At 40.3% G+C, this 15,237-nt stretch overlaps 1 protein-coding gene across 1 annotated transcript in view; it reads left to right on the plus strand.

Annotated features, from left to right (window-relative positions):
* Positions 1-10,888: 10,888 nt before the first annotated feature.
* Positions 10,889-15,237, plus strand: part of PRKG2 (protein kinase cGMP-dependent 2) — an 87,488-nt gene continuing 83,139 nt past the window's right edge. The window contains exon 1 of the mRNA XM_090266716.1: positions 10,889-11,319. The gene's annotated coding sequence lies outside the window, so the exon portion shown is untranslated. The remainder of the gene's footprint in view (positions 11,320-15,237) is intronic.

Genomic DNA, 15,237 nt, shown 5'->3' on the forward strand with positions numbered 1-15,237 from the left:
TATTTCTTTTTTTTTTTTTTTGCCAAATTAGGGAAATCTTTCTTTCTTATTTTTTCCCATAAGTTTTCAATTTCTTGCTCTTCTTCTTCTCCTTCTGCTTCTCCTATAATTTGGATGTTGGCACATCTAAAGTTGTCCCAGAGGTTCTTAAGCCTCTCCTCATTTTTAAAAATTCTTATTTCTTCATTCTATACTGGTTGACTGTTTATTTCTTCCTTATATTCCAAATTGTTGACTTGAACCCCAGTTTCTTTCCCTTCACCATTGTTTTCATGTGGATTTTTCTGTTTCACTTAGCCTAGGCTTCACTTCTTCTTTTCTGTATTTGCCATGCTCAAGCATGTCTGTCAAGTCTGTGAGCATATTTATCACCAGTGTTTTGAATTCTTCATCTGTTAGGTTGGCTATCTCCTCATCACCTAGTTCTCCCACTGGATACTTGATCTGTTCCCTCTTTTGGGCCATACTTCTCTGTCTCCTCAACTTGACAGGCTCATGTGTTTGCTTCTGTGATTGTTCTTTTTAAATTTATAGATAAGGCTACAATTTATAGAGCTGTTGCTACATGCTATTTCCATTTGTTGGTACACAGCATCTGAGTACCGAAACAGCTAACCCATCTCTAGTAACTGTATATAACCTTGTCCTGTGGGACAGAATTATTTCCCAGCATTCCAAAACAATGTTGTCTTCTGTCTGGAAGTGATACTTGAGTAGGTACTTAACATCATTGCTTTATTAGTTGATACCCATTGAACGATTATCACAATGAAGAAAAGCTCATCTTGGACATATAGGCATTTAGAGATTAAACCTAAAATAGGCACATGGACATATGATTATAAAACTGCTTCATGAAAGCTGTGGTATGGACAAAACCTCAGCCAGATTCTAACATTAGGGAAATAGACTTGAGGGCAGCCCAAGACTGTGTGAGTGGTGGTCCAGAGTGTGAGCTTATACCAAGCATGTATAAAGGGAAGTGTGTCTTGTTTGCTCTTCCTGCTAACCTGCCCTTCGGACTCAGCTCCAACACTGAATAAGGGAGACCATCATAGTCTCTTATCTTCTAATCCTCAAAATCATCTCCTTCTCCCATAAAAAATTTCCATTAGGCTATAAGTACCTCCTTGCCCTTGAACCCCCAGACCAATTTAGATCCTGTGGAGCTCTGAGCATTACTGGAGTGGCAAGTAAAAGTGGTAGGGCTGCCCTCTGGGGTCTTGCCACTCTGTGATCTGTAGACCAGCAGCAGCAGTGTCACCTGGGAGCTGTGAAGAATGCAGTGCAGCATCTCAGCTTCTTCCCAGACCTATGGAATCAGATCTGTTTCACATTCTTTCATGCTCATGTGTTCCAACCATAATGGTCTTCTCTCTGCCTCTGAAACTCACTCAACACCTTCTGGTCTCATAGCCATTTGTGGTTCCTTCTGCCTGGCATGTTTCTCCCCTAAAGTCATTGATGGTGGGCTTCGCTTCATCATTTAGGCTTCACTCAAATGCTCCCTCTTCAGAGAGTTCCTATCTGACCACCTCTTAGAAGCAGTCCTCCACACACAACCTACAGCATTCTGTTTTATAGTCTCTATAATGCTGGTCAAAATTGGAAAATGTCTCTCTTAATTATTTACTTGTTTATTTTCTATATCTCCTTCCCCAGAATTTTTCCTTTTTTCCCTTACTATTTCCTTTACTCAAAAAAAATCCATCCTCATTTTCCTTCTTGCACAGATGCAAACATTCCAATGGGTTCATTTTGTATCTTTTTATTTGTATGTGTTTTTAAAAAATGTGTATGCCTATATTTTATACATATTTTAAATTTCTGTACAGGATATTGTATTATATATACACATCTCATGATATTTCTTGCATTTTCTACTAAATACTATATATTTTAAGGTATATCATTTTGCTTTATGAATATCAAAGTTGTTTCTAAGTGCTGTATAATATTCTATGGCATATATCCACTAATAATATATACATTCATCCTTCCAGAGATGGACACCCAAGTACCCTACAGTCTCAAACCATAACACCACAAAAGAAGCTTCAGTAAATATCCTTGAATATATACCTGTATTAACCCGTGTGAGAATTTCTCTGGGATATATAGTATGCTCAGAAATGGAATTGGCATTGGGCTGTACATATTTTTAATTAGGGCAGATCATACAAAATAGCTCTCTACAATGGTTTCACCACTCTAATCTCCTATCCTTGATCCAGAGGTTAAGTTCCATGAGAACAAGGCCCATATTTGCTTTGCTCCATTAGCTCCCACTGTCCAGGTATGAGAAAGAAAAGGTGACAAGTGGGCTTCCACCATAATGACAGCTTTATCTAGCTGTTGCAGGATACAGTGTTGGGGTAAAGTACCAAGAATATAAAATAATGCACTGCATACTTTCTTTTTATTATAGTCATAGATATAGATACAGATATATACTGTATCAAAAATACAGTAAGATTTAATTTTTAATTTTTAAAAATTTCTCCCAATTCTGGCCTTGGCAACCACCAATAATCTGTTCTCTGTATCTATAAACTTCCCCCCTCCTTGCCCCAGATTCCACATATAAGAGAGATAATATGATACTATTTATCTTTCTCAGTCTAATGTATTTTACTTAACACAATGCCCTCAAGTTCCATTCATTTTGTCACAGATGGCAAGATTTCATTCTCTTTTATGACTGAATAATATTCCATTAATATAGATCCATTTTCTTTATCAATTTATTCATCGATGGACACTTATGTTGTTTCCAAATCCTGGTTATTATAAATAATGCTGCAATGAACATAGGGATGCATATATATTTTTAAAGTTATTGTTTTTGTTTTCTTTGGATAAACACTTAGAAGTGGGGTTGCTGGATCATATGGTAATTGTGTTTTCAATTTTTTTGAGGAATCTTCATATTGTTTTTCATAGTGGTTGCACTGATTTACATTCCCATCATCAGTGCACAGGGTTCCCTTTTCTCCATAATGTCACCGACACTTATTTATTGTTGTCTTTTTAAATTTTAAAATTATTTTATTTTATTTTATCAAGAAGGGGTGGGAGAGAGAGAGAGGGAGAGAGAGAATGTCATTCCACCTATCCATGTATTCATTGGTTAACTCCTACGTGCGCCCTGACCAGGGAGCAAACCTGCAACCTTGGTATATTGGAACAATGCTCCAACCAAGTGACCTACACAGCCAGTGTCTTGTGTTTTTTATAATAATCCTGCTAGCAGGTATGAGGTGATGTCTCATTGTGGTTTTGATTTGTATTTCCCTCATGATTAATGATGTTGAGCATCTTTCATTTACCTGTTGGTCATTTCTATGTCTTCTTTGGAAAAATGTTTGTTCAGATACACCCATTTTTTAATTGGATAGTTTTTTTTGTTGTTATTAAGTTGTATAAGTTCTTTACTTATTTTGAGTATTAGTCCCTTACTAGATATATGACTTGCAAATATTTTCTCCCATTCAGCAGGTTGCATTTTTATTTTGTTGATGGTTTCTTTGGTTGTGAAGAAGCTTTTCAGTATGCTGCAGTCCCACTTATTTATTTTCCCTTTAATTTCTTTTGGTTTTGGTGTCATATTTAAAAAATCATTGCCAATACCTATGTCAATGAGTTTATTGCTTATGCAGTCTTCTAGAAGTTTTATGATTTCATGTTCAAGTCTTTAATCCATTTTGAGTTAATTTTTGTGTAGGGTGTAGGATAGTGGTTCAGTTTCATTCTTTTGCATGTTGCTGTCCAGTTTTCCTAAAACCATTTATTGAAGAGACTGTCCTTTCTCCCATATATATTCTTGGTTCCTTTGTTTTAAATTAATTGATCATATTGGACACTGATTTATGTGTCTAATTTTACTGTTTTAATTACTATGGTTTTGTAATATAGTTTAAAATATGGTACTATTTAGCATATTACTGCATTTAGTATACTGGCATATTTGGTACATATTCAGTATAGTAGCATTGCATATTGAACTGAATAGAAGTAGAAGAAAGACAGAGAGGAAGGAATTAGAGGGTCAAGGAACTAGAAGTTACTTTAAAGTAAAGAAAGAAAGAAAGAAAGAAAGAAAGAAAGAAAGAAAGAAAGAAAGAAAGAAAGAAAGAAAAGAAGAAAGAAAGGAAGAAAGGGAAAAAAGCATTTGAGCAAACAAGCTTAAAGAATGGAAGATAGTGGTCACAGAATGTGTTCTTATCTTAGCCTGGGTTCCCTAGAAAATAGAGTCTCAGATAAAGCTCACATGGTAATTTTTTTTTTTTAAACAGTGAAAAAATATACTTCTATTTACTTTGTTGAGTCAGAGGGTCATAAAAAAATGTTACTAAAGTAGGTATCAGGAAACAGAAAGGTGCTTTAGAAGTCCAGTTACCTTGGAGTTTATTTAAATTAAGAGGACAAGGTCATAAAGTTTTTATGCAGTACATACTTTGTTCTTTATATAACAATTGTGACAAATAACAGAAAAAGTTAAGGAATACTGCATTTGTGACCCATACAAAACACTAACATTTTGGGTTGTATATAATTTAAAAAACAGTCTCAAACACTTTATGAAATACTGTTGTAGACAATATGTAGAGGGGTGCCTTAGGAAGGCATAGAAATGCAGTTTAGAAAAGAAAGGGAAAAAAATTAACACTGTAACTACTCAATTTCTTCAAAATAACTGAGCAAGAAAAACAACATTGAAACTTCATACAGATTTTACACAACTTATATACAGTACCTTGACTTTAAATCCAAGAGCAAAAGTTAAGACTCCCCTCTTCTATTTTTGGTAAGCAACTGCATGGTAAACTTAGTGGCCTTTTAAATTATTTTATTTAAAAGAGGTCAGGTTTTGCACTTTTATATGATGTCACTAATGTTAATATTTCTTGGGCTCTCTGGAAGCTTCTTATTTTTTTTACAGCTGGCAGCTCCCACAAAGCCAGCCTCAGTTTTCTCCGGTTTATTTTGTGCATCAATTCCTGTAATAATCTTATTCAGTTTGGTCTCCAGGACCATTCTTGTTTCTGCAAGAATATTGTGAACCTTGTCTACATGGAAAATTAAATCCAGTTCACAGACATTTTCAAAACACTTGTCTAATGTTTCCACAAATACTTGAATTATATCTAAAATGCCAAGTTTGCTTTCTGAGGAATCCACAGAGAAGGCAAAATATAACGTTGCATAATGTCTATAAATCAGTTTGTTGTCAGATCCTCCAATTAGTAATCTCCTTCTTAATTAGGGGATGTTCTCCTAAGGAAGCAGGAGTGAGGGGGGAAAGGGAAATGAAGGAGAGGGGGAGAAAAAGCAGATGGAAGGTGGTACATTACCAATGTGTCCACAGCGTCTCTAGAAAACAAAAATGGTTGCTGAGTCATGCTAAAGCAGCTGAAGTCCAGAAGCCTTGCATCTTTGAATAGCTCTTAGGTGGGCAGGAAAGCTGAGCAATTATCTGCTGACTTCTTCCTGGCTCCTGTTTCTCAATGGTCAGTTGGCTCCACAGAGCATTAATTCCACTGTATTTCTCGGGTATTTGGCCTCCCTCCAAGCATCAGCTAAGGAAGCCAGAGCTTCTGTGGGTCCTGTCAAGTCAGACCTGGGACCTTGAACTACTAAGGATCCCTCTGTGATGGGTGTTATGCTGTTGAGGACGCTCAAGGGGAGGCTGAAGTTGGTGACAGCATTAGCCTGGGTTCTACAATCAAGAGGCACTGCTCTGACCATTATGTCTGAAAAGCATGTAGGGCTGAGCTTATCTGGGGTGAATATACATTATCTGAATTAATGATTTTAGAAGAGATTCCAAGTGTGGCTGTGGGAGTTGATAGCTGAAAGTGAGTGGAGATGAAAGATACTGGATATAAGGTCTAAGGAGTTGAGAAGTCAAAGTAGTGCTTGAATGGTCCACTGTGTTGGGATGCCAAACACTGAGTCTAATACAGTTAGTGTACACTGGCTATATTGTTTAATGAGCATCCATAACTAGAAAAAAATTGCTATTTAGAAAACTCAAGGCATTATGGACTGAAACTCAGTATATGAAGTTAAAAACAGAAAATTAACTGTATTTATATACTGGTCCTTTATAGTAAAATTTACTATTACCTGATTAATTAGACAGATCATTAATTTCTGACAATTGTCTTTGTTCCAGAAGGAAAGTCAAGAACATATTTTAACTTTTTTTTTAGAATTTCAGAAACATAAGTACAATTCTTCTGGCTAATAAAGTCATGGCTCTCTCTATCCCTAGGATTTGGACTTGTAGTTGGTGCTCTGAACCATGCCCTCCAGGTGTTTACAGTCAAGCAAGGATCATAAAAATGTAGATAGATAACAATAATCCAAAGTAGAAAGCTATAAATACCTCAAGAGAACTGACATAAAGAATAGTTTTGTGGAAATGCTGAAGAAAAGGCATATACCTAGAAGTAATGATTGAGGCTAGAGAGAGAGAGAAGGAAGGAGGAAAGGGGAAAAGGAAGAAGGAAGGAAGGAAAGAAGGAAGGAAGGAAAGAAGGAAGAAAGGAAAGAAGGAAAGAAGGAGGAAGGAAGGGAGGGAGGGAGTAAATCTGGGAAAACTTAGAATGCATGTGAATGGGGCTAGAGGAGGGTAGACATTCAAGGAGAGCATGGGCAAGAGACTGGTCAGTTCAAAATGGGAATCCATGTAGGCTCTAGGTACTACCTGGAGAGGCTATGACAATTGCCCAAATGTGCCATTAGTTGATGCCCATGGGGCTTATCCTCTTCCCCACCAGAAATCAGTAGGGAGGCATTTGACAAATGAGGGGCCATTGTCCCCTTTGAGAGACAGGAGTAGGAAAATAATGCTCCCAGAGCTAGGCCTGAAAGGTTGTGTGGTGTTAGTAATGAGCTCCATAGAAGAAGTAGAGACACTGAGTATAGGGTTCTTTCTCAAGTCTCTAGTATTTTGGTAAGTAGGATTTTTGTTTTAAAGAAAATAGGACAGTAGATTGAAAAGCGGATTTATTTATTTTTATTGTTTGCTTTTTGAAAAGAGTTGAACTATGCGTGTTCTGAAGATAAAGAATTAATCTAACAAAGTCCTTGCTCTGTAGTGCAATAAGGGGGATATAAAAGTTAACAAGTATTTGTGATATGGAGTGGCACACTGTTGTGGTATCACAGAGAAGGATCACTGTCCTGCAGAATCAGTGAGATTTGAGGTGAATAAAGGGACTGCTGGCTGCAGAGAGGTTATATAGCAGAAAAACTGGTGGAATCACTTGGCCCAGTTTCACAGCCATGTCAAATGATGCTGGTACCTGTAGGGCAGAAACACCAAAGACAAATGCTGGTACTTATTCTGGGTTAGTTAGGGTTATAGCAAAACTAACGTATATGAAAGCAGGGCACAGTGACCTAAGGTTCTAACCTTAGTGATTGAAATGGCTGTCCCTGGGGTCAGTGTGGTAAGATAAGCAAGTCAGAAGACAGATGAAAGAAGAAAACAGAGGAAAAGCAGTAAAAACAAAGAGATGGTGAGAAACTGGAAGTCAGAACCATTACATGGGTATTTTTGTCCCTTTCATATCCTCAGGAAATCTTCTGGTGACATACAGAAGAGAGCTCATCTTATTCCTTGGGGTGCTCTGATCTGGGGTTCAAATGTGAGCACAAAGCCTGGACTGATGAGGTGGCCTGACAGAAGTTTGTGCACAAGGACAGCTACAGAGCCTTCTGTGAGGGAATTCATCTCAAGAAAGCAGAATTTAGGCTGCATGAACTTGAACTAGAGTGTACTTCTCCAGGGGCTTGGGAGTCTGAGTTCAGCATGGAAGTATTACTGTAACCTGTTCCCAGCTCAGTCCTTCGGATGCAGGACCATGTAGGAAAGAGTAAGCAGGAAAAACTGAGTGATACCTATAAAACACTGAGGCTACTTGGGGACCTACCTGTCCAGCACAAAGACGGGTTTTTACTCTCCACTTTTCCACAAACTATCTCTGAGTTTAGATGGCATGAGAACCCTGGTGCTCTAGTGACAGTGCTTGCCCAGTGGAGCTGAGGCACAGCCAGTGGGCATTTGTTCATGAACACAGGTCCTACACTGCCAGTGGACCCAGAGCAACCTTGCCAAGGGGGCCTGGAGAAGGGATGTATTCTTCAGTCAATGTCCAGGAAAGGCCAATGGATTTTGGCTTTTCTCCGTCTCCACAGAGGCCGAACTGGGTACAGTTTTAGGGTCTGGAATTACATAGATGGGCTCTGTAACTTATTAGCTCTCTGACCTTGATCAAGTTATTTAATTCTTTGAGCTTGCTCAGGTGGACGTAGTAGTTGAGAAGTTGCATGTATGTCTTTAATATGTGGCAAGAGTCAGAACACACACACACAGCATTCCTCCTGTCTGAAGGTGCTTTCTCCTTGATGACTCTTACACATCTTAAATTTAAATGTGAGTTTTCAGAGCCCGGGGCTCCTTCGTAGCAGACTCTGGATTGCCTAACCAACATCCATTCCCACCCTCTCTGTTTTGTTTGGGTATCAACTCCTGAAAGAACACAGTTATGAAGAGTTCAAGGGCAAATGTTGAAGAACTTCAGGCAATTATAGTAACCCTCTCTCCATTCCCCTCTCCCATTCCCAGCATTTAGGCATGGGCATGTGACTTGGTTTGGACTAAAGACAGGTGACAAGACACCTAAGGCAGCTTAGGAGAAAAATTTCCCCACTCTTGAAAAGAGGCACACTCTGCTACCATTGGGCACTGTCAGGATTGGCTGTCATAACGGAGGCTGTTCCAGCCATCCTGGGAACTTGGGTGGGGCAGATCCAGATAGCAAGCTGTCCTGCTGGAGATGGGAGGGGGGATAACAGAAACAGTCTGTGCCTTCCCTGAGATCACAGTGGCTTGCTGAATTCACCTGCTAGAGCCTCTTGACCTTTGAACTCCTAGGAACTTCTAGCTGTATGAAACTATGAATTTCCTTATCATTAAAGACAATTTAAATAGGGTTAATTATTAATTGCAGCCTCCCACATCTAAATTATAATTCCATATTGTTTGCTCTGATATTTTCCTTCATAGCATTATCACATATAGTTTCTTTTGTGTTTACTTGCTTGTTGTCTCTTTTGCCCCATTGGATTGTAGATTCTAAACTGGCGCAATCACATGTTAATTTTGTTCACCACTGAATTCCCAGATTTTAGCCCAGTCCTGAGGACTAGAAGAAGCTCCTAGGAGCTGCTCAAGCACATTTGTTGAAAGAATGAATAAAGAGCTCAAAAATGGTCACTTTTCTTCTCCTCCTCCTCCACCTCCTCCTTGTTCTTTGCAGTTCAGTGTGGTATTGCTGACAGAGCACAGGTTCACTGGGAAAGAACCTATGTTCCCTCTCAAACTTGAACTAGTTGGGTGGTCCTGGGCAGCACTACATCAATGGCTTTCAAGCTTTTACCTCAAAGAGCAGTATGAAAATACATATTACATGGTTGACCCAGTATATACGTCTTTAACTGAAATGAAAGATTTATGTGTAATGTACTCTGGTATTTTTATTTCATTCAAAATATGCAAGTTTTGACCTAACACATCAATTTTGGGGCCCATTAATTAGCAACCCACAGTTCTTCCTAACACCCCCCCGCCCCCAAAGAAACTGGACTAAAGGAAATGTATGGACTTTGAAAATCTTTGATTTTGTCTTCTTAGCTCTTAAACTATATATAAACATTCAGCGCATTAACTTAAAAGTTCACTGTTACAGTGACTTAACAATGGCTTAATTATTTCCCCTTTTCCTATGGAATTCTTCCCTATCCTCATCTCCTCTAGTTGGGCTATTTTGAAGGCCTCTACAAAATGGCACAGGTTCATGAAAAAGTACTTTGCAATTTTTCTTTTCTTTTTTTTTTTTCCAACTAGTGCATGCGCGCGCACGCACGCGCGTGCACACACACAACCTACATTTTCCACCATTCGACATATTTACCTGGGCCTCATTTCTATATGTTTATGTTCATAGTAGTGCACACCAGTGTTATCTGAGCCCCACTGCCACCACGTGGCTTAAATCCCAAGAGAGTTGGGGTCTAACATTCTCCAGAAGCACAGTGAAGAATAGACCCTCACTGTACTTACTTCCCATTCCTCAACACTAAACTGCCCTTGTCCTCCTCGATTAGCCAGTGAAATTCCTGGGGGTGGGGTGGCAGGAGGAAAGAGAGAAAGCTACACGAACATCTCGCAACTCCGGAGCACAGCAAATAATGCGGTGGGGTATACATATATTTAGAAAACCATAGTGCCAGCCTCAGGAAAAAAAAACATGTAATCAAAAGGCGACAGGGAGAACTTGGGTGATCAAGAAAGTTCCCTGCCAAAAGACCTTCTGATTCCAAAGGAAGATACAATCTCTTTCCCGTGAAACTCCATTCGAACCACTGACCCCAGCATCACGTGAATTGGCGAACTGGATGCAAGTTATGGCTTCAGAGTCTGAGAAGAGCGCGTCTCCAAGCTGCTCCAGAGTCATATTATCATCCGGAAGGGCATTGGTGTGACAGGGGAGGGCACGTGCAGGATACGTGCCCTTGTTTGCGCTCTGGGAGGGAAGGCGAGGTGCGGGCGGGGGAGAGCCTGCAGTGAAAACAGACTGGAGGGGCGGGGTGGGCGGAGGAACGGAAAAGAGGAACACCTCCCTGAACTTTCCTCTCCCTCGCCCCAAATACTTGAAATAGAAATAATAACATGGGAAAAAATGCTTACAACCATGATGTTATCTTTCTACTTCAGTTGCCTCACTCTGGAAGGTATAGGGTATAAAGTGCAGATTGCGACTATTGCCGCCAGTTCGTCTCGGGAGTAGAGGTCTGGGGTGGTGTGGGTGTGCGCGAGGGTGACCCTTCTTTCAGGGAGGCTGGCTCCCTGCTCTTCAAGGCCAAAGCCCAGGCTGACCCCCGCCCCCTCCTTTTCCTCCTTTCCTCCCTCCTCCCCTCCCTCCTTTCCTCCCCTCCCTCCTTGCGCGTCTTCTCTGCACTGGCCCCCGCGGAGGAGCCTGGCGGCAGCACCAACGCTACCACATATCCTTCCCGCAGCGCGCTGGTCCGTGCTCCCCCGGCTCCCACGTAGCCCGAGCAGCGGTGCGGGCAGCCCCGGAGCTGAACCGCGCGCCCTGCCCACGGCCCAGGTGGTCTGAGCTGACCTGCGCTTCTTGTGGACGCTGGAGGCTGCTGGGGAGGGCGGCGTGGGAGAGAACGCAAAGACGCAGGGGCTACTGCGCCGGGGTGACAAGCTGCGCACCTGGAAAGTTACACGGCTCTCTGGTGAGGTTCGCGGGCTGAGGGCTTGGGCACCAGGGTACATCGGGAGGGACAGGTTCGGGGTACACGTGTGTGCATGCTGCGCGCACCTTGCACGCTGTGCGCCTCTCTTCCCCACCCAGCCGGTCTCATGCCCCTGCTGTTTGCGTGTGGACGTTTGCACGCCTTGCGTCCACTTGGTGTGGCACCTTCTCGCGAGCACCTGGAGGCAGGGGAAGTCTAATGATTTCAAGCAGCTCGGCTAGGGGAGGGAGGGGCGAGCTCAGCCCCAATGGGTATTCCTCGGGGTTCTCACACCTTTAGCCCTGGAGCCTCCCTGGAGACTCTGGGCTGGGGCTTGGCACAGCTGTCAGGGCGTGCGCTCCCAGCTTCGCTTCTCAGGGCTCTGGGTAGCTGCTGGAAGGCAGTACTCGGGCAGGGACTCCAGGAGTCCTTGTAAACTTGTGTGGTGTCCTGTAGCACTCCCAGCACAGTGAGGCGCTTTCACATTTCTTGCTGTGTATTTTCTAGTGGTGAAGAACCTAGAGGAAACACATAAAAGCAATAATTCAGCCACTTTGGGGACGAGAGAAAAAGCAATGAGTTCGAGTTTGAGAAAAACTAGGGTGCAAATTCACAGCAGTTGAGTCCAGAGCTGAGAATAGAAAGAAACAATGCAGGCAGAATTAAAAAGTAGGAAGGCCTGACAAATGTCTTGGTTTCCTTATTTTCATCTTGTCTCCGAAGTTACCAGATACTTTTTTTTTTTTAATAAAGGAACAAAGCAACACACACCTGCTCCCCCCACAGTTCCTTTGAAATTCTTTTCTCTTTTTGCAAGTTTCTTCTCTGCAAGCTGACTATCTCACATACCTACAGAATCTATTGCCAGTACTCCTGTTTAATTTTATACAGGAGGAGTTAATATTGTAGAAAATTTTCTTTGTTGAGTTGGAGTCCATCCTCTCCAATGGGACATTGTGTACCTATGACAAGGACATAAAAAAATGGTGCAGAGATATCTTTTTCTTTCATGTGCAATATTTCACTTCAGTATTCTGAAATCCTTACAAGTGAGCTTAGTTCACCTAAGAATGAAGGCATCTGTGCATTTGTTGCCTGGACATTGCCCAAATCTTTTGAACCCCTATTATCTTGCTTACTCTAGGCCAGTGATTTTCAACCTATGTGCCTCAAGAACTTTTAAAACATGCAATACCTGGCTATTTAGGCAGGAGCACAGACCTCTTTTCCCTTAGATTGTCAAATAAAAAATAAATGACAACAGCCAACACAATAGCTGTCTGATGTGAATGAATCAAACTTGTACTTATTTTTTTTTTGTCAGATTGATAAAATATATAATATATTTTTGGTGTGCTGCAGAATTTTAGTGATTAGCTTATATGTGCCATAGGATTTTTAAAAAGGTTGAAAATTGCCCCTCTTGGCCATTTTCCTACTAATTATCCCTTTGTTTTCCACATTTTCGTTTTCTCTCTCTTTGCTGGTTCATTATTCTGGCCTTACAAAGAACTCTCAAGTTTCCACTATTCAAAAAATCCACTTCATGAACCAAGATACCATTTTGAGGTCCCTACTCTGAGCTTTGGCTCTGCCCACTGTCTTCTGTAATCTGGTTCCTATCCTAACTCTTCATGAAAGGCTACGTTCAGTGCTTTTCTCCTCTCGTCTCATTTGCTTTGATATGTCTGTGGGATGTGAACTGCAGCCTGCTTACCTCTTGAAAATCTTGCGTTCATGGCCTCCATGATATTTCTTCCTAGATCTCTTAATTGTACAGCTAGCTATACTTTCTCCATCTCTGTTATTTGTTCTTCTTCTTGTCCTATTCACCTATAGAAAATATCCACCAGTATTATCTAAATGTACATAATAATAGAGGTATTCCTTTCTTTTCTCCCTTAGTGATCTCATCTACGAATGGGACTTCAATTCCTACCTCTGTAAAGAGATCTCTTGTCTTAACCTTTCTTTGTTGCTCTCTGCTAGACATTTTCACCTTCATAACCCACAGGCACCTCAAACTCAACATATGAAAACTCATTACTGTCTGCATGAACATGTTCATTTCCTGGACTTTGGTCTGTGGCACAGTACTATCCAATACATTGTACTCTATTTGTTTGTGAATGAATGGATAAGTTCATAGTACTACCTTCCTCCAACCTTCCTAGATCAAAACTCTGGTATCATTTTTGACTCCCCATTTAATTCCCACATTTAGAGATTTTGCCTCTGCAGTATTCCTCCCATCATTCTCATCTTTTTCTGTGAATTCCTTCAGATCCTCTCTCACTTCTACCAAAGAAATAGCTTCTTCTTACCCTATTTCTAGTTTTTTCTTTCAAACTTCATGTAGACCTAGACACTCTTCTTTTCCTTATTGCCAATCTCCTGGGCATTTTCATCTACTTCTTTAGTCTCTATTTCTGTATCAATGATAGCAAAATATTTTGAGTTCCCTCTACTTGTTTTCTAGTCCTTTTCATTTCTGACTGCCTACCTAGCTCCTCGACCCTAAAATTTCTACAGGTCCTTCAAACTGAGTGTGTCCAAAATTAAATTCACTATTTTATCCCTTAAAATCTGTTTCTCATTTTGGCAAATGACACCACATCTTATCCAGTTGCCCCAATGGAAGCTTCCAAATCTTTATTGTTTTTCTTATCAACACTCAAATTCTATAGTTACAATCTCCTGACCTACATCTATAAAATTACATTTCTCTGTGTTTGCCTGTTTATCTGCTACTCTGTCACCCAAAGGTACAATAGCAGAATGGAATCCCTCCAAATTTGGCAGTGAAAATATAGTGTATGTGGCAATTATAAAATTCACTCTGAACATTCTGCTAGGGGAAGGGGCACTTCAAAGAGATAGCCAACCTCTGGAGTAGCTGAAAACTGATACAATGAGATGCTTATATGACTGCCTGACAAGAGAAAATTACTCTCCAAATTAAGATGCTGTGGACAGAGAAAACAAGCAGTAGATTCAAACCTGAGTTCCAGCTCACCAGTCTCAAGGTCAGATGGACAGAGGCTTTTAATGGTGGCAATGAACATCCATGTGTAGGTTTTAGTGCAGATATATGTTTTCATATCAGTTGGATAGATACTAGGGAACTTGATTGCTAGATTGTGTGATTACTTAGCTTTGTAAGAAACTGCCAAACTGTCTTCCCAAGTGGCTGTCTCATTTCACATTCCCATTAGCCATGAATGAGAATATCTGCTGCTCCACATCATCTCCAGCATTAGGTATTGTCAGTCTGTTGGCCTCTGTAATAGTTGTGTAGTGGTATCTCATTGTTGTTTTAATTTGGGATTATCTAATTACATATAACGTTGAACATCTTTTCATATCCTTATTTACCATGTATGTATCTTTTGTGGTGAGGTGTCTGTTTATATATTTTCCCATTTTTCAGCTGGTTATTTTTTTGTGTGTGTGTGGATTTGGACAAATGTATAAAGACATGTATCCACCATGTTGAGTGTTGAGTTCCTCGTGTATCTTGGATATCATTCCTTTATTTGATATGTGTTTTGCAAATACTTTCCTCCAGTCTGTGGCCATTGTTTCATTCTCCTAATAGTGTCTTTTGCAGAGTAGACATTTTTAATTTTAATGATGTCCAACCTATCAATTTTTTTCATGGATTGTGCTTTTGATGTTTTATCTAAAAACATCATCAAACCCAAGATCACTTAAATTTTCTCTCGTGTTGCTTACTAGCAGATTTATAGTTTTGTGTTTTACATTTAGGTCTTTGATCCATTTTGAGTGAATTTTGTGAAAGATATAAGGTCTATGTTTAGAATCTTTTTTTTTCTTTTTACATATGAGATGTCCAGTTGTTTCAATACAGTTTGTTAAAAAAAAAAACACCAAAAAAACCTCCTTTCTCCATTGACT

The sequence above is a fragment of the Furipterus horrens genome, unplaced genomic scaffold (genome assembly GCF_987537825.1).
Source record: "Furipterus horrens unplaced genomic scaffold, mFurHor1.1.pri manual_scaffold_2, whole genome shotgun sequence".
NCBI classification, from domain to species: Eukaryota; Metazoa; Chordata; class Mammalia; order Chiroptera; family Furipteridae; genus Furipterus; species Furipterus horrens.